General features: G+C 44.5%; 1 protein-coding gene across 2 annotated transcripts in view; it reads left to right on the top strand.

The window, feature by feature from the left end:
* LOC311104178 (serine/threonine-protein kinase WNK4-like) overlaps positions 1–24,945 on the top strand; it is a 92,946-nt gene that overhangs the window by 37,710 nt on the left and 30,291 nt on the right. The window lies entirely within an intron of this gene.

Below are 24,945 nucleotides of genomic sequence, written 5' to 3'. Positions count from 1 at the left end.
AAAGGACCAAGCACGTTGTGGATTAATTTACATGCAGCTCTTCCAACGTGATTGACGCACTAAAAACCCACGTGCTAGCTGTGTGTGTGTGTGTGTGTGTGTGTGTGTGTGTGAGAACGTTACAGCCCTGGAACAAAACAAGCAGCATTTAGTGCTAGAGTCCAAATGAGTGTAATAGCTTTGAGGAAGCATGGCTCTCACTCCGTTATGGGTTTTCTGCCAAAAGCAGTTCGCCAGCCAGCCTCTGTATTCAGACGTTCTCCAGCCAGCCTCTGTATTCAGACGTTCTCCAGCCAGCCTCTGTATTCAGACGTTCTCCAGCCAGCCTCTGTATTCAGATGTTCTCCAGCCAGCCTCTGTATTCAGACGTTCTCCAGCCAGCCTCTGTATTGAGACGTTCTCCAGCCAGCCTCTGTATTCAGACGTTCTCCAGCCAGCCTCTGTATTCAGACGTTCTCCAGCCAGCCTCTGTATTCAGACGTTCTCCAGCCAGCCTCTGTATTCAGACGTTCTCCAGCCAGCCTCTGTATTGAGACGTTCTCCAGCCAGCCTCTGTATTCAGACTTACATACTTATTTGCACTGTTGTTTCTTATTTGTGTTGACCTCAGTAGATAAGGACCTCCATGCTTTGTTCATACCACAGTTCTAATTCAGCCATGGGGCTTGACCTATAGAGGAAATGAATAGCAGATTATTACTGAGACTACAGCAAATCGCCACCATTCTCCCCCTACACTTAGCCACTGTCTGACATCATTTTATGATAATGTCTGTGTCCTCAAATTATCTTGTTCCCTTTCTCAGAGCTATATATTAATGCTATGATAGGAGAGCTGTATATCTTTGTTAACCTGATGGTGAAAGAGGAACTAAATGGTCTATTGGTGGAATGTTTAGTAGCCTTCACCAACAGGACAAACAGTGGAGATTATATATGACTCGTGTGATGTCAGATAGGTTTCCCCTGTGCTGTGTGAGATGAGACATTATACGGTGTCCATGACCATCCATCTGCACAGAAAGACCTATTTGTTTTTCCTTCAGGTGAGCTACATTGCCTTTTCAAGTAGGCGTAAAAGCTTTGTCCTCCCTCATTCCTGTGTGCATGTGTGTGTGTTTTGCATCTGTGTGAGTGTGTATTGTATGTGCGTTTGTGCATTCTCAGACACATTTGTTGAAATGTGTGTGTGTTTGTGTGTGTGTCTGTGTGTGAGTGTATTTGTGTCTGTGTGTACGTGTATCTGCATGAGCATGTGTGTGGGTGGCGGAATGACGCCAGTGTGTGGGTGCACAAAAGCCAAGACAATGCCCCCAAACCAAGTAACTTTCAAAAATAACATTCAAGAATCAGCCAAGTTAGAGTAAATCATTTAGCCAATACACTACAGCAAATTAACTTGGACAGTAACACTGACTTCTCTGGAAGTTCACTGGGTTGAAGTGAGCTCTTACAGAAGCAGAACATTACTGAGTGCGTCAGCTGACGAGGGGTTGCCGCCGCTGCAACAGGACATTGATACGGTGAGCAGAACTGGCCCAGCATCACTCCTCCAACTCTTCAAAGACGTCTCTGTGCTGTGGTCTGACTGAGTGTGTGTGAAAAGACAGACACAGCCTTGTGACCAAGGCGTTAGCGGATGCCCGCTGCATGTACTACCAATTTACTGCTGTGTATCGATGGAGGTTACTGGCCTGTTAAATGTCGTCATAAAATCTAATATTGTAAGGTGGTCCTCATAAGAATGTACTCTAATTGGCTAAAGATATGTACCTGTAATGTCACCTAGGGACGTCCTAGGATAGGATAGCTGGTGCCAGCTATATAATAATATAATAATAATATAATATGCCATTTAGCAGACGCTTTTATCCAAAGCGACTTACAGTCATGCGTGCATACATTTTTTTTTTTTTTTTTGTGTATGGGTGGTCCCGGGGATCGAACCCACTACCTTGGCGTTACAAGCGCCGTGCTCTACCAGCTGAGCTACAGAGGACCACTATATACAGTACAGTACCAATTGGATACACAGGACCTTCCCTAGGACAACAGTACTAAGGCAGGTGTTTAAAGAGGTATACTCAGGAGTGGCATACAGGTTACAGTAATCCTTTTTGGAGGGAATCCCAATTTGAAGGGTTAATGTACACAAACTTAAGTCACTCACTGAAGTAATGTTTTCTTTCCAGATTTGCCCCTTTGTTATCTTGAAAAAGAGGCATGTATTGACTGTGTACTATCTACTCAATGATAGATACACGCTCATCGAACAGCTCATTCCAAAATCATAGGCATTAAAATGGAGTTGCTCCGCCTTTTGCTGCTATAACATCCTCCACTCTGCTTTCCACTAGATGTTGGAACATTGCTATGGGGACTTGCTTCCATTCAGCCACAAGAGCATTAGTGAGGTTGGGCACTGATGTTGGGCGATTAGGCCTGGTTCGCAGTGGCTTTCCAATTCATCCCAAAGGTGTTCGATGGGGTTGAGGTCAGGGTTCTGTGCAGGCCATTCAAGTTCTTCCACACCGATCTTGACAAACCATTTCTGTATGGACCTCGCTTTGTGCACGAGGGCATTGTCCAAACTGTTGCCACAAAGTTGGAAGCACAGAATCGTCTAGAATGTCATTGTATGCTGTAGCGTTAATATTTCCCTTCACTGGAACTAAGGGGCCTAGCCCGAACCATGAAAAACAGCCCCAGACCATTATTCCTCCTCCACCAAACTTTACAGTTGCCACTATGCATCCGGGCAGGTAGCATTCTCCTGGCATCCGCCAAACCCAGAGTCGTCCGTCAGACTCCTAGATGGTGAAGCGTTTCATCACAGAGAACGTGTTTCCACTGCTCCAGAGTCCAATGACGGCGAGCTTTACACCACTTCAGCCGACGCTTGACATTGCGCATGGTGATCTTAGGCTTGTGTGCAGCTGCTCGGCCATGGAAACCCATTTCATGAAGCTCCCGATGAACAGTTCTTGTGCTGACATTACTTCCAGAAGCAGTTTGGAACACGGTAGTGAGTGTTGCAACCGAGGACAGACGATTGTTACGCGCTACGCGCTTCAGCACTCGGCGTCCCGTTCTATGAGCTTGTGTGGCCTACCACTTCGCGGCTGAGCCGTTGTTGCTCCTAGATGTTTCCACTTCACAATAACAGCACTTACAGTTGACCAGGGCAGCTCTAGAAGGGCAGAAATTCGATGAACTGACTTGTTGGAAAGGTGGCATCCTATGACGGTGCCACGTTGAAAGTCACTGAGCTCTTCAGGAAGGCCATTCTACTGCCAATGTTTTTCTATGGAGATTGCATGGTTGTGTGCTCAATTTTATACACCTGTCAGCAACGGGTGTGGCTGAAATAGCCAAATCCACTAATTTAAAGGGGTGTCCACATACTTTTGTGTATATATAGTGTATGTTCATTCAATGTGCAGAATACAGAATATTATACATTTCCATTGATCCTACCAACAACCTCAACACATTTGTGATTTCACATGGTAAGGAGAAAATTGCATTCTAGGATTCTAGGAATTCCAGGAACATTCGTCGTTCCCCCACACAACATATTACCATTAAGCAAGAGGTCACCAGGGTTTAATAAAGCCTTCAAAGAACAGGAGTTCCTGGCAGCTTACCAGAGTGTGTATTTACCATGACTACCAGCCCTCTAACCCTCCCTCCTCTATCAATTGTCCAATGAGTAACAAATGACTGAATGGCGAGAGTCACCTCTGTGATGAATCTTGTTGAATCAAATGAGTAGATCTCAAGCATCATTGAGCCATTCAGTCACCTTTCTGGAACAATTGCGAAGAGGATAAAGCTAAGAGGCTTATGTGTGACCTTCACAGATTTCAGTAGTTCTGTGTGGTATGGTGACATTTACGTCACGGTATTGGGAGGTGCGATTGAAAGTCATTGCCTGAAGCCCCATACCTAAGCTCACAGTCTTCATTGAGTGGCAGTCCATTGAGTGGCAATCATATTGTTTTCAACATGGGGTCCAACTATGTGGTGAACAAGGTCTTACCATGCCTTGATACAGAGGGCTTGGGTTAAATGCAGAAAACACATTTCAGTTGAATGCATTCAGTTGTACAACTGACTAGGTATCCCCCTTTCCCCTTTCCCCTTATTGAACATGATCTGACTCCATACAATGACATCTTGAGAGCCAATTAAAGGCAATGGGAGAGTCAGACTAATCAGTACATTGCCAATTCACTACCTGCCGCCCACACAACCAAAACCCTGCTGTGCTGCTATGGGGGTACATTGCCTGTTTCCCTTTCTAGTGAGAGAGTGTGGGTGTGAGGGAACAGATACCCCTGGCCATGCCCTCTCTCCACCAGCCCTGGGCTGGCCCTCTCTAGTCTCTACTCTTTTCTGCCTCCCAACCAGCCAGTGTTGTGTAGATTTTGTAACTCCACAGCCCCTCCTCTACCTCTGTACTCTACTGCTGGGTTATAATTAGCCACCAGAGCCGTGGACGCCACCACACCACCACTGTCCCTCCTCCTCCCCATGTTTCTACCCACACACACTGAACACCCACCAGGCAATAAGGAGCTCTGACGCACTTCCTTTCTGTGTGTGTCTGTGGTGGGTGTGTTAGAGGATCTGCTGCTGATCCAGAGGTTTTCTGTTCATCCTGATTGTGTTTATTATGTTTCAGCGCTTGTTTCCAGTGACAAAGAAAGGGAGGAGGGGGATTGGTGAGATTAAGAGAGACAAAAAGAAATGGAGAACCTATTTAGGGTGTTATAATTGACATAGATATCACTGTTTTAGTGGTCATCTCCCGAGGCAGACCATGCTTGCACGCGCACTCTACACACGCGTACATTGTAATATTGTTGTGTGGTGGTATTATACATTTTGTATTGTAGATATGTAGTGGCGTAATAATGTTATCTCTCTCTCTCTGTCTCTCTCTCTCAAATTCAGATTGCTTTATTGGCATGAAAGATATTGCCAAAGCAGTATAGTGGTACAGCATTTCAGTAAATACAGTACAATGCAATGAGGATAATGAAATAAAGTTCATTTCAGTAGTAATAATAATAGTACATATAATCATGTACAGTGAGGGAAAAAAGTATTTGATCCCCTGCTGATTTTGTACGTTTGCCCACTGACAAAGAAATGATCAGTAAGTGAAATAATCTGTCTGTCAACAATTGTTGGAAAAATTACTTGTGTCATGCACAAAGTAGATGTCCTAACCGACTTGCCAAAACTATAGTTTGTTAACAAGACATTTGTGGAGTGGTTGAAAAACGAGTTTTAATGACTCCAACCTAAGTGTACAGTGAGGGAAAAAAGTATTTGATCCCCTGCTGATTTTGTACGTTTGCCCACTGACAAAGAAATGATCAGTCTATAATTTTAATGGTAGGTTTATTTGAACAGTGAGAGACAGAATAATAACAAACAAATCCAGAAAAACGCATGTCAAAAATGTTATAAATTGATTTGCATTTTAATGAGGGAAATAAGTATTTGACCCCCTCTCAATCAGAAAGATTTCTGGCTCCCAGGTGTCTTTTATACAGGTAACGAGCTGAGATTAGGAGCACACTCTTAAAGGGAGTGCTCCTAATCTCAGCTTGTTACCTGTATAAAAGACACCTGTCCACAGAAGCAATCAATCAATCAGATTCCAAACTCTCCACCATGGCCAAGACCAAAGAGCTCTCCAAGGATGTCAGGGACAAGATTGTAGACCTACACAAGGCTGGAATGGGCTACAAGACCATCGCCAAGCAGCTTGGTGAGAAGGTGACAACAAAGAGCGTCTGCTAAATGACAAATGTAAAAATGTAAAAAGATTATTCGCAAATGGAAGAAACACAAAATAACTGTCAATCTCCCTCGGCCTGGTGCTCCATGCAAGATCTCACCTCGTGGAGTTGCAATGATCATGAGAACGGTGAGGAATCAGCCCAGAACTACACAGGAGGATCTTGTCAATGATCTCAAGGCAGCTGGGACCATAGTCACCAAGAAAATAATTGGTAACACACTACGCCGTGAAGGACTGAAATCCTGCAGCGCCCGCAAGGTCCCCCTGCTCAAGAAAGCACATATATATGCCCGTCTGAAGTTTGCCAATGAACATCTGAATGATTCCGAGGAGAACTGGGTGAAAGTGTTGTGGTCAAATGAGACCAAAATCGAGTTATTTGGCATCAACTCAACTCGCCGTGTTTGGAGGAGGAGGAATGCTGCCTATGACCCCAAGAACACCATCCCCACCGTCAAACATGGAGGTGGAAACATTATGCTTTGGGGGTGTTTTTCTGCTAAGGGGACAGGACAACTTCACCGCATCAAAGGGACAATGGACGGGGTCATGTACCGTCAAATCTTGGGTGAGAACCTCCTTCCCTCAGCCAGGGCATTGAAAATGGGTCGTGGATGGGTATTCCAGCATGACAATGACCCAAAACACACAGCCAAGGCAACAAAGGAGTGGCTCAAGAAGAAGCACATTAAGGTCCTGGAGTGGCCTAGCCAGTCTCCAGACCATAATCCCATAGAAAATCTGTGGAGGGAGCTGAAGGTTTGAGTTGCCAAACATCAGGCTCGACACCTTAATGCCTTGGAGAAGATCTGCAAAGAGGAGTGGGACAAAATCCCTCCTGAGATGTGTGCAAACCTGGTGGCCAACTACAAGAAACGTCTGACCTCTGTGATCGCCAACAAGGGTTTTGCCACCAAGTACTAAATCATGTTTTGCAGAGGGGTCAAATACTTATTTCCCTCATTAAAATGCAAATCAATTTATAAAATTTTTGACATGTGTTTTTCTGGATTTTTTTGTTGTTATTCTGTCTGTCACTGTTCAAATAAACCTACCATTAAAATTATAGACTGATCATTTCTTTGTCAGTGGGCAAACATACAAAATCAGCAGGGGATCAAATACTTTTTTCCCTCACTGTATACAGGTACAACACTACTGCTGTTGTATTGTGTAATCTTCGGTCAGTTCATTTAATTAAGTAAAAATACGATTATAAAAAAGAAAAAGAAAGAATGGCACAAAATGTACAACAAAATGTACATGGATGATGGTTACATTATGTATTACTTGTAAGTTGTATACAATGTAAATATTTCAAGGAATTAATGGTCATGGGATGTCCCTCAGGCTACTAAACATATCTGGCAGTAATATTTGTTTTTTTTTCCCTCAACCAGGATAATTCCCAGCTTTATGTTATTAGTAAATGCACAGAAGTTGGGAATTGATTAAAATATATATATATATATTCTTATTTGGGAGTATTTCTCACAGTAGAGGAAAAAGTGCATCTCTGTCTCTACCTCCCCTGTCGTGCAGTGACCACATAGACTCTCCTCTTTAGGTAGCCATGTCTTTTTATGTCTCCCTTTTTCTATAGCCAATTGCTGGTCGCTGAGCCTGTATTTGGTCAGGATCTGTCTCTGACAGTGTAGAGATATTCTGCCCATTTGTATTCTCTTTTGATGGCCAAATAGCAATTTAGTTTATTCTGTGTTTTTGTTTCATTTTCCCTATTTGTCAAGTAGGAGGTTTTCATTTTTGTAACAATTTGATTGATTTTCCTGTGTGTTTGGATAATAGTGTTGTTTAGTGTTTTTAACAGCTGACATACAGGACTATTTTAAGGGTTCAGCTCTTGGGTTTCCAGTGCTTTGAATTATAAGGGTGTTTTGGGGCTTAATTTCAAATGGTGCCAACATTTTAGTGTCCGAGTTCCGCTCTGCATGCATTATTTGGTACTTTCTTTTGGATATTTAGGATAATTCTGCAGAATTCTGTATGTAGATTTTCTATTGGGTTTTTCTCCCAATGCTTATAACTGTCTCTCTCTCTCTCTATTTCTCTCTCTCTCTGTCTCTCTCTGTCATGGGTGCATAATTAGAGTAGCCGTGTAATTTACATAATTAATGCTATCCGACTCAGGCCAACTGGCTGTTTTAGTGGTCATCTCCCTAGGCAGACCATACAGACCCCTCTCAAAGAGAAAAAGACTACGAGTGTGAGAAACAACCATAGAAGGAGCTCTCTCTGTCTCTCTGTCTCTCTGTCTCTGTCTCTCTGTCTCTCTCTCTCTGTCTCTCTCTCTCTCTGTCTCTCAGTTCAATTCAAAAGGATTTATTGGCATGGGAAACATGTTTAAATTGCCAAAGCAAGTGAAATAGATAATAAACAAAAGTGAAATAAACAATAAAAAATTAACAGTAAACATTACACTAACAAAAGTTCGAAAGGAACAGAGACATTTCAAATGTCATATTATGGCTATATACAGTGTTGTAACAATGTGCAGATAGTTAAAGTACAAGAGGAAAATAAATAAACATATATCCGTTTGATTTACAATGGTGTTTGTTCTTCACTGGTTGCCCTTTTCTTGTGGCAACAGGTCACAAATCTTGCTGCTGTGATTGCACACTGTGATATTTCACCCAATAGATATGGGAGTTTATCAAAATTTGATTTGTTATCGAATTCTTTGGGTCTGTGTAATCTGAGGGAAATATGTGTCTCTAATATGGTCATACATTTAGCATGAGGTTAGGAAGTGCAGCTCAGTTTCCACCTCATTTTGTGGGCTCTTGAGAGCCAGGTCTGCCGACGGCGGCCGCTCTCAATAGCAAGGCTATACTTACTGAGTCTGTACATAGTCAAAACTTTCCTTAATTTTGGGTCAGTCACAGGAGTCAGGTATTCTGCCACTGTGTACTCTCTGTTTAGCGCCAAATAGCGTTCTAGTTTGCAGTTTTTTTGTTAATTCTTTCCAATGTGTCAAGTAATTATATTTTTGTTTTCTCATGATTTGGTTGGGTCTAATTGTGTTGCTGTCCTGGGGCTCTGTTTGTGTTTGTGGACAGAGCCCCAGAACCAGCTGGCTGAGGGACTCTTCTCTAAGTTCATCTCTCTGTAGGTGAGGGCTTTGTGGTGGAATGTGTGGGCATCGCTTCCTTTTAGGTGGTTGTAGAATTGAACAGCTCTTTTCTTGATTTTGATAACTAGTGGGTATAGTCCTAATTCTGCTCTGCATGCATTGTTTGGGGTTTTGCATTGTACACAAAGTATATTTTTGCAGACTTCTGCATGCAGAGTCTCAATTGGGTGTTTGTCCCATTTTGTCAATTCTTGGTTGGTGAGTGGACCTCAGACCTCACAATCATATAGGGCAATGGGTTTGATAGCATTATACCCTCTCTCTCTCTCTCTCTCTCTCTCTCTCTCTCTCTCTCTCTCTGTCTTATGTGTGCATAATTAGAGTAGCCATGTAATTGACATAATTAATGCTATCCATCTCAGGCAAACTCGCTGTTTTAGTGGTCATATCCCGAGGCAGACGTCTGTCTGTCTGTCTGTCTGTCTGTCTGTCTGTCTGTCTGTCTGTCTGTCTGTCTGTCTGTCTGTCTGTCTGTCTCTGTCTGTCTGTCTGTCTATCTCTGTCTCTGTCTCTCTCTGTCTGTTTGTCTATCTCTCTGTCTGTCTATCTCTCTCTCTGTCTGTCTATCTCTCAATTCAATTCAATTCAATTTCAATTTAAGGGCTTTATTGGCATGGGAAACGTGTGTTAACATTGCCAAAGCAAGTGAAGTAGATAGTAAACAAAAGTGAAATAAACAATAAATATTAACAGTAAACATTACACTCAGAAGTTTCAAAAGAATAAAGACATTTCAAATGTCATATTATGTATATATACAGTGTTGTAACAATGTGCAAATAGTTAAAGTTCAAATGGGAAAATAAATAAACATAAATATGGGTTGTATTTACAATGGTGTTTGTTCTTCACTGGTTGCCCTTTTCTTGTGGCAACAGGTCACAAATCTTGCAGCTGTGATGGCACACTGTGGTTTTTCACCCAGTAGATAAGGGAGTTTATCAAAATTGGGTTTGTTTTCGAATTCTTTGTGGATCGCTGTAATCTGAGGGAAATATGTGTCTCTAATATGGTCATACATTTGGCAGGAGGTTAGGAAGTGCAGCTCAGTTTCCACCTCATTTTGTGGGCAGTGTGCACATAGCCTGTCTTCTCTTGAGAGCCAGGTCTGCCTACGGCGGCCTTTCTCAATAGCAAGGCTATGCTCACTGAGTCTGTACATAGTCAAAGCTTTCCTTAAGTTTGGGTCAGTCACAGTGGTCAGGTATTCTGCCACTGTGTACTCTCTGTTTAGGGCCAAATAGCATCCTAGTTTGCTCTGTTTATTTGTTTGTTCTTTCCAATGTGTCAAGTAATTCTCTTTTTGTTTTCTCATGATTTGGTTGGGTCTAATTATGTTTTTGTTGTTGTTGTCCTGGGGCTGTGTGGGGTCTGTTTGTGTTTGTGAACAGAGCCCCAGGACAAGCTTACTTAGGGGACTCTTCTCCAAGTTCATCTCTCTGTAGGTGATGGCTTTGTTATGGAAGGTTTGGGAATCGCTTCCTTTTAAGTGGTTATAGAATTTAACGGCTCTTTTCTGGATTTTGATAATTAGCGGGTATTGGCCTAATTCTGCTCTGCATGCATTATTTGGTGTTTTACGTTGTACACGGAGGATGTTTTTGCAGAATTCTGCATGCAGAGTCTCAATTTGGTGTTTGTCCCATTTTGTGAATTCTTGGTTGGTGAGCGGACCCCAGACCTCAGAACCATAAAGGGCAATGGGTTCTATAACTGATTAAAGTATTTTTAGCCAGATCCTAATTGGTATGTCAATTTTTATGTTCCTTTTGATGGCATAGAAGGCCCTTCTTGCCTTGTCTCTCAGATCGTTCACAGCTTTGTGGAAGTTACCTGTGGCGCTGATGTTTAGGCCGAGGTATGTATAGTTTTTTGTGTGCTCTAGGGCAACGGTGTCTAGATGGAATTTGTATTTGTGGTCCTGGCAACTGGACCTTTTTTGGAACACCATTATTTTTGTCTTACTGAGATTTACTGTCAGGGCCCAGGTCTGACAGAATCTGTGCAGAAGATCTAGGTGCTGCTGTAGGCCCTCCTTGGTTGGTGACAGAAGCACCAGATCATCAGCAAACAGAAGACATTTGACTTCAGATTCTAGTAGGGTGAGGCCGGGTGCTGCAGACTGTTCTAGTGCCCTCGCCAATTCGTTGATATATATGTTGAAGAGGGTGGGGCTTAAACTGCATCCCTGTCTCACCCCACGGCCCTGTGGAAAGAAGTGTGTGTGTTTTTTGCCAATTTTAACCGCACACTTGTTGCTTGTGTACATGGATTTTATAATGTCGTATGTTTTTCCCCCAACCCCACTTTCCATCAATTTGTATAGCAGACCCTCATGCCAAATTGAGTCAAAAGCTTTTTTGAAATCAACAAAGCATGAGAAGACTTTGCCTTTGTTTTGGTTTGTTTGTTTGTCAATTAGGGTGTGCAGGGTGAATACGTGGTCTGTCGTACGGTAATTTGGTAAAAAGCCAATTTGACATTTGCTCAGTACATTGTTTTCACTGAGGAAATGAACTAGTCTGCTGTTAATGATAATGCAGAGGATTTTCCCAAGGTTGCTGTTGACGCATATCCCACGGTAGTTATTGGGGTCAAATTTGTCTCCACTTTTGTGGATTGGGGTGATCAGTCCTTGGTTCCAAATATTGGGGAAGATGCCAGAGCTAAGGATGATGTTAAAGAGTTTAAGTATAGCTAATTGAAATTTGTGGTCTGTATATTTTATCATTTCATTGAGGATACCATCAACACCACAGGACTTTTTGGGTTGGAGGGTTTGTATTTTGTCCTGTAGTTCATTCAATGTAATTGGAGAATCCAGTGGGTTCTGGTAGTCTTTAATAGTTGATTCTAAGATTTGCATTTGATCATGTATATTTTTTTGCTGTTTGTTCTCTGTTATAGGGCCAAAAAGGTTGGAGAAGTGGTTTACCCATACATCTCCGTTTTGGATAGATAGCTCTTCGTGTTGTTGTTTGTTTAGTGTTTTCCAATTTTCCCAGAAGTGGTTAGAGTCTATGGATTCTTCAATTACATTGAGCTGATTTCTGACATGCTGTTCCTTCTTTTTCCGTAATGTATTTCTATATTGTTTTAGTGATTCACCATAGTGAAGGCGTAGGCGCAGGTTTTCTGGGTCTCTATGTTTTTGGTTGGATAGGTTTCTCAATTTCTTTCTTAGGTTTTTGCATTCTTCATCAAACCATTTATCACTGTTATTACTTTTCTTTGGTTTTCTGTTAGAGATTTTTAGATTTGATAGGGAAGCTGAGAGGTCAAATATACTGTTTAGGTTTTCTACTGCCAAGTTTACACCTTCACTATTACAGTGGAACGTTTTATCCAGGAAGTTGTCTAGAATGGATTGAATTTGTTGTTTCCTAATTGTTTTTTGGTAGGTTTCAACACTACTTTCCTTCCATCTATAGCATTTCTTAATATTATTCAGTTCCTTTGGCTTTGATGCCTCATGATTGAGTATTGCTCTGTTCAAGTAGACTGTGATTTTGCTGTGGTCTGATAGGGGTGTCAGTGGGCTGACTGTGAACGCTCTGAGAGACTCTGGGTTGAGGTCAGTGATAAAGTAGTCTACAGTACTACTGCCAAGAGATGAGCTATAGGTGTACCTACCATAGGAGTCCCCTCGAAGCCTACCATTGACTATGTACATACCCAGTGTGCGACAGAGCTGCAGGAGTCGTGACCCGTTTTTGTTGGTTATGTTGTCGTAGTTGTGCCTAGGGGGGCATATGGGGGAGGGAATGCTGTCACCCCCAGGTAGGTGTTTGTCCCCCTGTGTGCTGAGGGTGTCAGGTTCTTGTCCAGTTCTGGCATTTAGGTCGCCACAGACTAGTACATGTCCCTGGGTCTGGAAATGATTGATTTCCCCCTCCAGGATGGAGAAACTGTCTTCATTAAAGTATGGGGATTCTAGTGGGGGGATATAGGTAGCACACAGGAGGACATTTTTCTCAGTTGAGATAATTTCCTTTTGAATTTCTAACCAAATGTAAAATGTTCCTGTTTTGATTAATTTAATAGAGTGAGTTAGGTCTGCTCTATACCAAATTAGCATACCCCCTGAGTCCCTTCCCTGTTTCACACCTGGTAGTTTGGTGGATGGGACTACCAGCTCTCTGTAACCTAGAGGGCAACCAGTGGGTCCGTCTCCTCTATACCATGTTTCTTGTAGGATGACAATGTCTGTATTTCCGATTTATTTGGTGAAGTCCAGATTCCTGCTCTTTAGGCCAAAGGCAGATGACCTCAGGCCTTGGATATTCCAGGATGAAATAGAGAAGGCTTTGTGTTCCATAAAGTGTCTAATGTTGTTGGTTGTGGGGTTTGGCCTCAGGCCAGTAATTGTGAGCAGAGCCTGCTGAGCATCTGGTACATGCCATTGGCTTGGGCTAGTGTAAGAGTGGGTGTTGGGCCTGTTTGCCTGCTCACGGCCTGGCGTATGTGTGACTTTCATGTTGAGGCCCTCTTTGTGGGAGTGGGGGGCTTGGCGTGGGTAGGAGGGGCATAGGTCTGATCTGAGGGGGCCTAAATGGGGTGTGGGCATGGTTGACTTGGGGGGGAGTTAATTGGTGGGGGTGGGGGTGTAGATGTGGTTGATGGTGCTGTGGTCTGGATGTAGGTCCTCTCTGCGGGGGTCCTCTATGTGTAGGTCCTGGGGGGGGTCCCGCAGGTCTGGGAGAGTGTCTCGCTGGTCTGGGCGGGGTGTCTGTTGATCTGTTGCTCCTGTGTGAGGTGTTGGGTCTGCGGTTGAGGGCGATATCCTTTAGGGTCCGGGCGAAGGTGGGCACTGCTGCCTTGTATAGGTGGACCTGGTCATAAAGGCTGTTCACGTCCAGGGTGGAGTGGTGGGCCAGGAAGACATTTGGTTTTGATGCACAGTCACGGGAAATACTTGGCGTTTACCCGCTGTATGGTAGCAGGGTGGAAGTCTTTTCGTGGTAACAGGGTTGAGATAACCACTTGTGCGTTGGGGAAAGTAGAAGAAGCTTTTTCTATCACTCCCTTGAGTGATGTGGCCACCCTTTCCTGCTGTGTTCTCAGGTCGTTTGTGCCTGTGTGTATTATTATGTGGCTGGGTGATCCTAGTCGGTCCTCAGACAGAAGGTCTAGGGCGCGCTGGGTGTTTGGACACCAGAGTTTAGACACTGTGTGTTTTGGAAAAAGTTTATTTTCTTGTATGTATTTCCCGTTTGAGTCCATAAGGAGTACAATCTGTGGCTTGTGTATGTCCTCAGTGGGTGTGGGGGGGTCGTCATGAGGGCTATCAGGGTGTCTGACTGGGGGGTTGCTCAGAGGGGTTGGGGTCCCCAGGGCTTGGGGTTCTTCATTTGTTTGTCTGGGTGTGATGTCGAGGCTATGGTCAGGGTCTAGGGTGTACTGTTCTGCTGCGGTGTCGAGACTTTGGCCAGGATCTGAGGTGGGCTGTTCTCTAATGGGTTGTTCAATGTCACCCGTCATCGTTCTCACCTTCTCCTCCAGCACTCTGATCCTCTCCTCTAGTGCTCTGTTCTTCTCCTGCTCCTGCTCTTTCTCCTGTTGATGTTGTCTCACCACAGTCCAGAGTGCAGACATGTCTCTCTCCACCTCCAGCTCTCCAGGTCTAGTTAAGGGGGTGTTGTTGTGCTGGACTGTTGTCTGGGTCTGTGCTGACTGGAGTGTGTTCACCTGCTGTTCCAGCTCCACCTGCCTTACCTCCAGCTGGGTGAATTTATCCTTCATTTCAATGAGGGAGTAGTACTCTGTGCTGGGAAGTTGACTTTCTGCTTGGGGTTGCTCTGTGGGGTTATTTAATGAAGAGGTCTGGTCTGACCCGCTCGGGGTGGGGGTATCTTTCTCAAGGGAGAGCTTCTCCTGCTGAGCTATTTCTTTGATTAGGTGAAAGTCCAGCTGGAACTGTTTGGTGTTGCCTTGAACCAAAACGGTTCCAGATTTATAGAGATTAATATTAGACGACTCAGAGTCCTCGTTGTCCAGTATCCTGAGTTTCCACCCGTCGCTAACACCCCCCCTCTTAACAGAGGGGTAGTGTGCTAGTATAGCACTGTGCCATGCCAGGGGATGGTCTGTGTGGAAGATAAGGTTGCTTATGTTCCCATTTTTATACAAATCAGCAAAAAGTGTCTCGTGCTTCCCCAAAAGAAGTTTCAATTTGTACTCTTTTCGTGTCTTGTCGTTTTTTACATTCAGAGGGTACTGTATTTTAATGACCTCTGAACAGTGGGGGGGTGCTTCTAAGGCCTCTCCATTTAGTTGGGGTAGACTATACGACTCTCCTGCCATTGTTGGGCTCAAGGGCTTTGACACCTCTCACTTCACACGTCAGTGCTAATTGAAATTGTATCTCTTTGTAGCAAGTTTAAGCTTGGTAGCCTAAGCATTCAGTCCTTATAAAATAAAATATATCATTGTAATGTATTTTTCTTCTTGGTTTTTGAAAGTGAAAAATAGCTTCATACTAAACATTACTCACTCAGTTCCAGGTTGGATGGTGTTTTCAGGTTTCTGTTTGTTTGCCAGAGCATTTGCTGTATAGTTTGAGAATAGTAATCCTTGGTAGTAGAAAGCTTTCCAGGTAATTCCGTCCAAAATCAGGTTGTAGGTTTGGAGTTTTGGTTTGGAATGAAGGTTATGTTGTGGAGGGTAGCATCCTGTATATGTCCCTGCCAAAAAATCCTACTTTATCTAACTCTAAATCTATATTTTTTGTTAAAAATGCAGGAGCAATGTCTTTGAGCTCTCTCTGCCTCTCTCTCTCTCTCTCTCTCTCTCTCTCTCTCTCTCTCTCTCTCTCTCTCTGTCTATCTCTCTCTGTCTGTCTCTCTCTCTCTGTCTATCTCTCTCTGTCTGTCTCTCTCTCTGTCTCTCTCTCTCTCTGTCTATCTCTCTCTCTCTGTCTATATCTCTGTCTCTGTCTCGCTGTCTCTGTCTCTGTCTCTGTCTCGCTGTCTCTGTCTCTCTGTCTCGCTGTCTCTGTCTCTCTCTCTCTCTGTCTATCTCTCTGTCTCGCTGTCTCTGTCTCGCTGTCTCTGTCTCTCGCTGTCTCTGTCTCTCGCTGTCTCTTGTCTCTCTATCTCTCTCTGTCTTTGTGTCTCTGTCTGTCTGTCTCTCTCTATGTGTGTGCACATTTGTGCATGTGTGCATAATTAGAGTAGGCGTGTAATTGACATAATTAATGCTATCCGTCTCAGGCAAACTAGAGTCTGTGTGATTGAATCATGTTATAAGGAACACGCGTGTACACGTGTACACAAACCTGTGGCCCATATCCTCCCACACATGTTCCATACATGTACATACGTTTCCCTGACTCTGGTTTCAATTATGGTTCAACTCTAGTTTCGGCCTACGAACCACTAGCATTATACCCTTTTTTAATACAAAGCTTACAGGCTGGCAGCAGGGAGCCAGCCTGTAAGCTTTGTATTCAAAAAGCCAGTAGCACAATAACTTTTTCAATTTGATTGTTATAGTCCTGAAAAAAAGACTTTATTTTACGTGAGAAGATTAAAGCATCCACATCAAGGCATTTTTCAAAGGGCTTTCTGAGTGCTAGAAGTCAGTAAGCCATAGCACAGTAGAAAGTGGAGCCTTCTCATCTCTCTCAATACACAAGGTGCTCTCACTGTTTGTGTGTGTTAGAGGCAGTGTTTGTGTGTGTTGAATTTGAGTTTGTGTGTTAACTCCAAATTGTAGAGGTAATTAAGTCAATCCTCTTCAAAGTATATCTAGCTGGACGGGGACAACATGCTTATGTTCTGTATCCACCCATCAGTGCTTCTGTGTTTTCTCCACCTAAAACATTGGTGTTCTTGGAAAGCTCATTTGCGTGATTAGGATGATTTGTTTGCTGTCAGTGGGTATTATGGAGGACATTTGTCAGAGAGAGAGAGAGAGAGAGAGAGAGAGAGAGAGAGAGAGAGAGAGAGAGAGAGAGAGAGAGAGAGAGAGAGAGAGAGAGAGAGAGAGAGAGAGAGAGAGAGAGAGAGAGAGAGAGAGAGAGAGAGAGAGAGAGAGAGAGAGAGAGAGAGAGAGAGAGAGAGAGAGAGAGAGAGAGAGAGAGAGAGAGAGAGAGAGAGAGAGAGAGAGAGAGAGAGAGAGAGAGAGAGAGAGAGAAATATTCCTATCCAAATCTGATGCAAAATATTCAATAGTGTAATTTTACCAATTGCACTATATGGAAGCGAGGTTTGGGGCCCTAATCAAGAGACCCATCATCTCTCATGAACGTTCAGTTTGACATTGTACTTGCCATGCTATGGAGATTGGATTAGAGAAAGCGTCCATTATGATGTCTGTCTCCCAGAAGACAATATCCTCCAGTATCTCTCCATCTTCAACTCATCTCCCTGTCTCACTCTTTCCCTCTCTCTATTCTAAAAACAGAGTATTCATTCATTCTATTCATTCAGGTTTCTGTGGTAAGCGTTTGGAGACTTCCTGTGTGTGTCTGCTTGTGTGTGTGTGTGTGTGTGTGCAAATGGTGGAAAGCAGTGCGTGTGTGTCCCTGGTGTGTGTGTGTGTGTATGAGAGAAACAGACTGCTTATTTTCCATTGACAAGATGGTGGGAGTGGTTAGCTCTGTATCTCAGGACTTCATGTCCTCAGCACACCTCAGAGTCTCGGTGGGTCAGGACGTTGGGGAGATGTTGGGCTGATGTCACCGACCAACAAAAGCCACTGTACAGAGCACGCTCTGTGACTCCTACCTAAGCCTCTCTAAAGACTGAAGGGTTTATTCACATCTTCAGATGTTTTTCATATCAGCCATTTAGATGGAGACCATTTAGCTATTTTTTTCTCTCTATTTTTGTTGCTTTGAATGTCTTGTTTGTTTTGTTATGTATTTTCCCTTCCTTTTTCTCTTACGTAGTTAAACGCTGCCATTATCTGCTCGGATAACACCAGAGAATTAGAGAAGTATCACGTTGTATAATGATAGGAGACAGGCGCAGGAATATGTAATAGGGGTTTTATTTTCTCTACCCAACACAAGGTACGTCATGAACAACGACGGGGACGAAGCCCAAAACAAACACGTATATATATATATTACACAGGGATGTAACCCAAACAAAAGAGCGAGGTGTAAACCTCTAAATAATACACGGGACGAGACCTGTAATAACAAGTGCACAATTCCACGGTATGTAACCCGTAATACAAAGTACTCACGAGACCAACGGACATGGGACAATTATCGACAAGGACAATGGGGAACAGAGGGCACATACAGTGGGGAGAACAAGTATTTGATACACTGCTGATTTTGCAGGTTTTCCTACTTACAAAGCATGTAGAGGTCTGTAATTTTTTATCATAGGTACACTTCAACTGTGAGAGACGGAATCTAAAACAAAAATCCAGAAAATCACATTGTATGATTTTTAAGTAATTAATTTGCATTTTATTGCATGACATAAGTATTTGATACACCAGAAAAGCATAACTTAATATTTGGTACAGAAACCTTTGTTTGCAATTACAGAGATCATACTTTTCCTGTAGGTCTTGACCAGGTTTGCACACACTGCAGCAGGGATTTTGGCTCACTCCTCCATACAGACCTTCTCCAGATCCTTCAGGTTTCGGGGCTGTTGCTGGGCAATACGGACTTTCAGCTCCCTCCAAAGATTTTCTATTGGGTTCAGGTCTGGAGACTGGCTAGGCCACTCCAGGACCTTGAGATGCTTCTTACGGAGCCACTCCTTAGTTGCCCTGGCTGTGTGTTTCGGGTCGTTGTCATGCTGGAAGACCCAGCCACGACCCATCTTCAATGCTCTTACTGAGGGAAGGAGGTTGTTGGCCAAGATCTCGCGATACATGGTCCCATCCATCCTCCCCTCAATACGGTGCAGTCGTCCTGTCCCCTTTGCAGAAAAGCATCCCCAAAGAATGATGTTTCCACCTCCATGCTTCACAGTTGGGATGGTGTTCTTGGGGTTGTTCTCATCCTTCTTCTTCCTCCAAACACGGCGAGTGGAGTTTAGACCAAAAAGCTCTATTTTTGTCTCATCAGACCACATGACCTTCTCCCATTCCTCCTCTGGATCATCCAGATGGTCATTGGCAAACTTCAGATGGGCCTGGACATGCGCTGGCTTGAGCAGGGGGACCTTACGTGCGCTGCAGGATTTTAATCCTTGACGGCGTAGTGTGTTACTAATGGTTTTCTTTGAGACTGTGGTCCCAGCTCTCTTCAGGTCATTGACCAGGTCCTGCCGTGTAGTTCTGGGCTGATCCCTCACCTTCCTCATGATCATTAATGCCCCACGAGGTGAGATCTTCCATGGAGCCCCAGACCGAGGGTGATTGACCGTCATCTTGAACTTCTTCCATTTTCTAATAATTGCGCCAACAGTTGTTGTCTTCTCACCAAGCTGCTTGCCTATTGTCCTGTAGCCCATCCCAGCCTTGTGCAGGTCTACAATTTTATCCCTGATGTCCTTACACAGCTCTCTGGTCTTGGCCATTGTGGAGAGGTTGGAGTCTGTTTGATTGAGTGTGTGGACAGGTGTCTTTTATACAGGTAACGAGTTCAAACAGGTGCAGTTAATACAGGTAGTGAGTGGAAAACAGGAGGGCTTCTTAAAGAAAAACTAACAGGTCTGTGAGAGCCGGAATTCTTACTGGTTGGTAGGTGATCAAATACTTATGTCATGCAATAAAATGCAAATTAATTACTTAAAAATCATACAATATTATAAAAATTACAGACCTCTACATGCTTTGTAAGTAGGAAAACCTGCAAAATCGGCAGTGTATCAAATACTTGTTCTCCCCACTGTATATACACATACTAATCAGGGGGAATGGGAACCAGGTGTGCGTAATGAGACAAGACAGTCCGGCGTTGGTGGTAATGATCTAGTTCAGTGACACCTAGAAGGCCGGTGACGTAGACCTCCGGAGCTGGTGAACGGAATGAGCAGCAGCACCGGGGAGATCCGTGACAATACCCCCCCCCCCCCCCCCCCCCCAGCAGCGGGACGACACCGGCCTCGGGGACGACCACAGGGACGCGGTGCGGGTCGATCAGGGCGCAGATGGTGAAAATCCCTGTTCAGCGTAGCGTCTAGGATCTCCACCGCAGGAACCCAGCACCGCTCCTCTGGGCCGTACCCCTCCCAGTCGATGAGGTACTGGAGACGCCCCGACCGACGCCTCAAATCCAGGACTTCACGGACCAAGTACGCCGGACTTCCCTCGATGTCCAGAGGAGGAGGCAGGGCGTCACTGGGTCAAGCCTGGGTCAAACCAGGCACCACTGGCCTGAGACGCATGAAAAGTCAGGTTAATGCAGTACTCAGCAGGGAGTTGCAAATGGTACGTTACCTCATTAACCCTCCTCAGGACTTTAAACGGCCCCACAAACCGCGGGCTCAGCTTCCGGCAGGGCTGGCGGAGGGGCAGGTTCCGGGTGGAGCACTATACCCGGTCGCCTGGAGAGAAAACAGGCGCCTCACTGCGGTGGCGGTCGGCCTGTTCCTTGTGCCGACGCACGGCCCGCTGCAGATGAGTGTGCGCAGCGTTCCAGATCTCCTCAGCGCGGCGAAACCACTGGTCCACCGCAGGGGCCTCGGTCTGGCTCAGATGCCAAGGTGCCAGGGCCGGCTGATACCCCAACACACACTGGAAAGGAGTGAGGTTAGTGGAGGGGTGGTGGAGGGAGTTCTGTGTGTACTCAGCCCAAGGTAGAAAATCCGCCCACTCCCCCGGCCGGTCCTGACAGTAACGTCTCAGGAACCTGCCCACCTCCTGATTGACCCTCTCCACCTGCCCATTAGCTTGAGGACGGTACCCGGAGGTGAGATTGACCGTGACCCCCAGGCGTTCCATGAGTGCTTTTCATATGCGTGAGGTGAACTGAGGGCCACGGTCTGACACAATGTCCTCCGGGATCCCGTAGTGCCGGAAGACGTGCGTAAAAAGAGCCTCCGCGGTTTGCATGGCCGACGGGAGCCCAGGCAGAGGAAGGAGGCAACAAGCTTTGGAAAACCGGTCCACAACGGTGGTGTTCCCCTGGGAGGGGGGAAGGTCAGTGACAAAGTCCACCGAGAGGTGAGAGCAAGGTCGTTGTGGATCCGGAAGGGGAAGGAGCTTTCCATAAGGGAGGGGTCTGGGTGTCTTTGACTGGGCACAGATGGACTTCTCAGTCAGGCAGGTGATGATACGGCCTATCCCAGGATGACCCGACACCGTTGCCGTGTGCACCCATGTAAGGAGGCGGTCCCGCACACCCGTGGGCACGTAGGCGCGGTTCTTCGGGAACTGTGCAGGTGCAGGTTCCATACGCAGGGCCTGCCGTATGTTGGCGTCCATGTCCCACACCACTGGCGCGATGATACGGAACGGAGGGATGATTGGGGGGCGATGAGGAGAAAAAACCTGATGCAGATCCTGGTATTCCTCCAGTAAATCCACTTGAGGGGCGTGGTCTGGACTTTCCACCATAGTGGTGTTGACAGACACCGCGAGACACCTCCCCTGACACTCCTGCGACATGGAGTCGATTTTCCGTTAATAAGTCCCGCTGCCTCCCCTCACGTTAGTGGGAAAAGAGAAGCATTTGGGGCCACTGTCGTCGCCACCGGAAAAAAAAACACATTTGTCCAATCTCACTAGTCATCTCTAATTTTGTATTTTTACTGCTACGTATTTCACGCTATTCTTCACATTGAACCGGTTGAGCAACTTAAAGTTCCTCCACAAATATGCACTGTGTTCTTTAATCCAATATAATCTCACATAGTCTTTTATAGTCTTTTTTTAGTTATGTAATAAAAAACAAGCTGCATTACAACACTCAATTTGTGTGGACAGGTTCCTTTTGCTGAAAACATTGTGATCAAGTGTGCTCTGTGTTAAATGATTAGGCCTCTGAGTGTGTGTGGGTGTGGGTGTGGGTGTGTGTGTGTGATAAACGAAGACCAGGCTTCCCATTTCGTTTCTCGTTGCCGTCATCTTTATTTTTCCGCCTCGTAAATTTTACATGGAGGAGGTTTACCTCACTTTTCCACTCGGTAACTCCAGACCTTGACACTCCAGGCCTTGTTTAATCTGTTGAGGCCATGGAGGCGACAGACTGTGAAATAGTGGGTCTGTTTCTCTGTCGGGGAGTCTTATCTCCTCAATGAAACATGTTATCTCTTCTGCTAGACAGACGTGTTCTGTTCATAAAGCTTCAAAGGGGAGAATGACTCAATCGTTTCTTGTGGTAATACCTCTTCTTGAAGCGTTTATCCTCTTTCCACCCACACCACGTTTCCCATCCTTTCATAGAACAGACCTGTGGTCTAGTGATGTGGCCGTGTCTGTATACGTGTGTGTTTCTGTGTGTGAAATTGGCTTTATAGTGTGTGAATGTGTTTGTTTGTGCAGATTGTTCAGTATGACACAGCCCTGTTGCTTGTTTCTCTCACCCTACCTGAACTCCCTGCGCTGTGTCTGGTGATAGTTACCTCATAAACCTAAAGAGCGTATTGGCCATGCATCACCACTAATTATTAAAACACAGCATTACAGGAAGTATCCCATTCACCTGTATGACCCATTCATTGTATTCACCGCCACGCAGGCTACTATGTAATGAGTATCTGAGTGCTGCTTGGTATTCACGCTCATGCTACATTAGCTATTAGCTAACAGCCCCATAGGAAGTCTCACTCTATTTGTATCTGGTCACGACAGCTACTGTATGGACACCTGTTATACTCACCACTTAAGCCTGTATCCCCTTTGGTACATTGTGTATTATGTCACCCAACATTTGTGTCTAAACCAAATAAACATGAGCTATGAGCTAACTGCCCTTTAGGAAACCACATGGTTATTAGTACTCGGTGCTCTGCACCCACACAGACCTGTGTGCTCTGGATGGGTTTGGACATTATGCATCATGACCGGAGTGCTTGTGTACAAAATCATTAGCTAACAGGCTAACACCGCAATACTCTTACACACACCACCACTCTCTCACCCCATTCAAACTTTAATTCTAACTGCCCGTAGAACTCAGAGAGAAACCAAACAGTGAACGGGTTGGGACACAGTCAAACCCTGCTCTTTGTGTGTGTGTGTGTGTTCATGCGTGCATTTGTTTGTGTTTGTTTGTGTGCACAGCCATGCTCCATTATGTCCGAACTCATTGACGATGGCCCACAGAGAATGTCTCTGACAGGAACACCCTTGAACTATGGGCCACAGTTTTTTTTACATTGTGCTCTTGGGCAGGGTGTCCGGGCAACTGTTACCGATGACAACACAACCTAAAGTTGCCGATGACAACTAAACCTTTAACTCCATTTATATATTTATAATATATATATATATATTTCATATTTAGAGGTATTCCGCCCTGGAGATCTACCAATGTGAATAGAGGATGTACATCTCCTGTGTCTGAAGCATAGAGACACACTTATAAAGTACTCATAGTGGTGCAGGGCAGGCTAGGGAATAACCTCCACATTGTCCCTCACTCCTCACTCCTCACTCCCTTATCACCCTGGCTCCTTCAGAACAGAGTATGTGAGCAGAGTTGAGCAGCCGGCTATCCCGCTCATCGCTCATTGAGCGGTGCTTTCCAACCGCTCCACTAAAAACCGCTCTGCGCTCACAGAAAAAAAAACTGCCACTCCAAATTCGCTCCATTAATTAAAATCACATTTTAACCAACACCCATCTATTTTTGTGACTACCTGGACCTACCATTTGGTTTTGAAGTATTGAAGCCAAACCATATGATTTGAATGAAAAGTATTTTAGTAAACATGAAAAGGTGAATGTAAGATGTGCTCATCAGTTCGAATAGGCTACATGTCATATTAAACAGCATATAAACACTCTACATAGGTCAGAAGCCAGACAGGGAGCCTAAGAAGGAACGAAAATGAATTATTTAGGCTATATTATTTCAATTATTTCAAGGCTATAGCCTACAAAGAAATACATTGTGAAGCATTTGCAAGTGTGACACACTAGGCTGGTAGGGAGTCAGGGACATTAAGCGCTCTGCATTTCGTTGTATTAAATAATTATAGTCTATAAATTGCGCATATAGGCTGTGACTTACTTAAGTAATAAGGCACGAGGAGGTGTGGTATATGGCCAAAATACCACGGCTAAGGACTGTTCTTATGCACGACACAAAGCGGAGTGCTTGGATACAACCCTTAGCTGTGGTATATTGGCCATATACCACAAACCCCCGAGGTGCCTTATTGCTATTATAAACTGGTTACCAACGTAATTAGAGCAGTAAAAATAAATGTTTTGTCATACCCGTGGTATATGGTCTGATATACCACAGCTGTCAGCCAATCAGCATTCAGGGCTCGAACCACCCAGTTTATAATTAGAATGAAATACACATTTTTAGAAACCCGAGTTTGGACAGAGTCTGTGGCTTCAGGCTCATGCCATGGTGCCTGGAGAGCAGGCCAGCAGCGGATAATATTCTCTCCGCGCTTGCAGAGCCACTGGGGAAGCTAAACACCCCTTTGGCCACTCTTGCCAGACTGGGCAGGGATGCATAGTAAAAAATAAAAATAAATAAAGGTTTTTAAGCAAAATAACCCAATCAAAACTGAAAGCTACTTGAAAGTTGGAATATGCCAGGCCTATTGGGCCAAATTCAATTATGGCCTATTGTATAGATAATAGAACAAAAATGAAGGAAACTTTTAAGAGATCTGATTTTTTGTTTATAAGTACTTTGCTACAATGACACACTTAATTAGCTACCCACCTCGTTCCTTTCTTTTAGCATGTGCACGTTGTAAGTAGCCTACACCATCATGCTTTCGGGATATGTGTCTTTTCAGATTCCACAATGATTCTTTAGTTGTGGACACTACATCACCGAACTCCCTCTCTTGGTCCTCATCTTTGTAAGTCACCTTGATTTTGTACCTGTGTGTTTTATCAGTTTCTTTATGAAAATATTTAGTGA

Source organism: Coregonus lavaretus (genome assembly GCF_964263955.1).
Source record: "Coregonus lavaretus genome assembly, chromosome: 28".
Lineage (NCBI taxonomy): Eukaryota > Metazoa > Chordata > Actinopteri > Salmoniformes > Salmonidae > Coregonus > Coregonus lavaretus.
The sequence above is the reverse complement of the archived record's forward strand: the minus strand, read 5'-3'. Positions and strand labels throughout refer to the sequence as shown.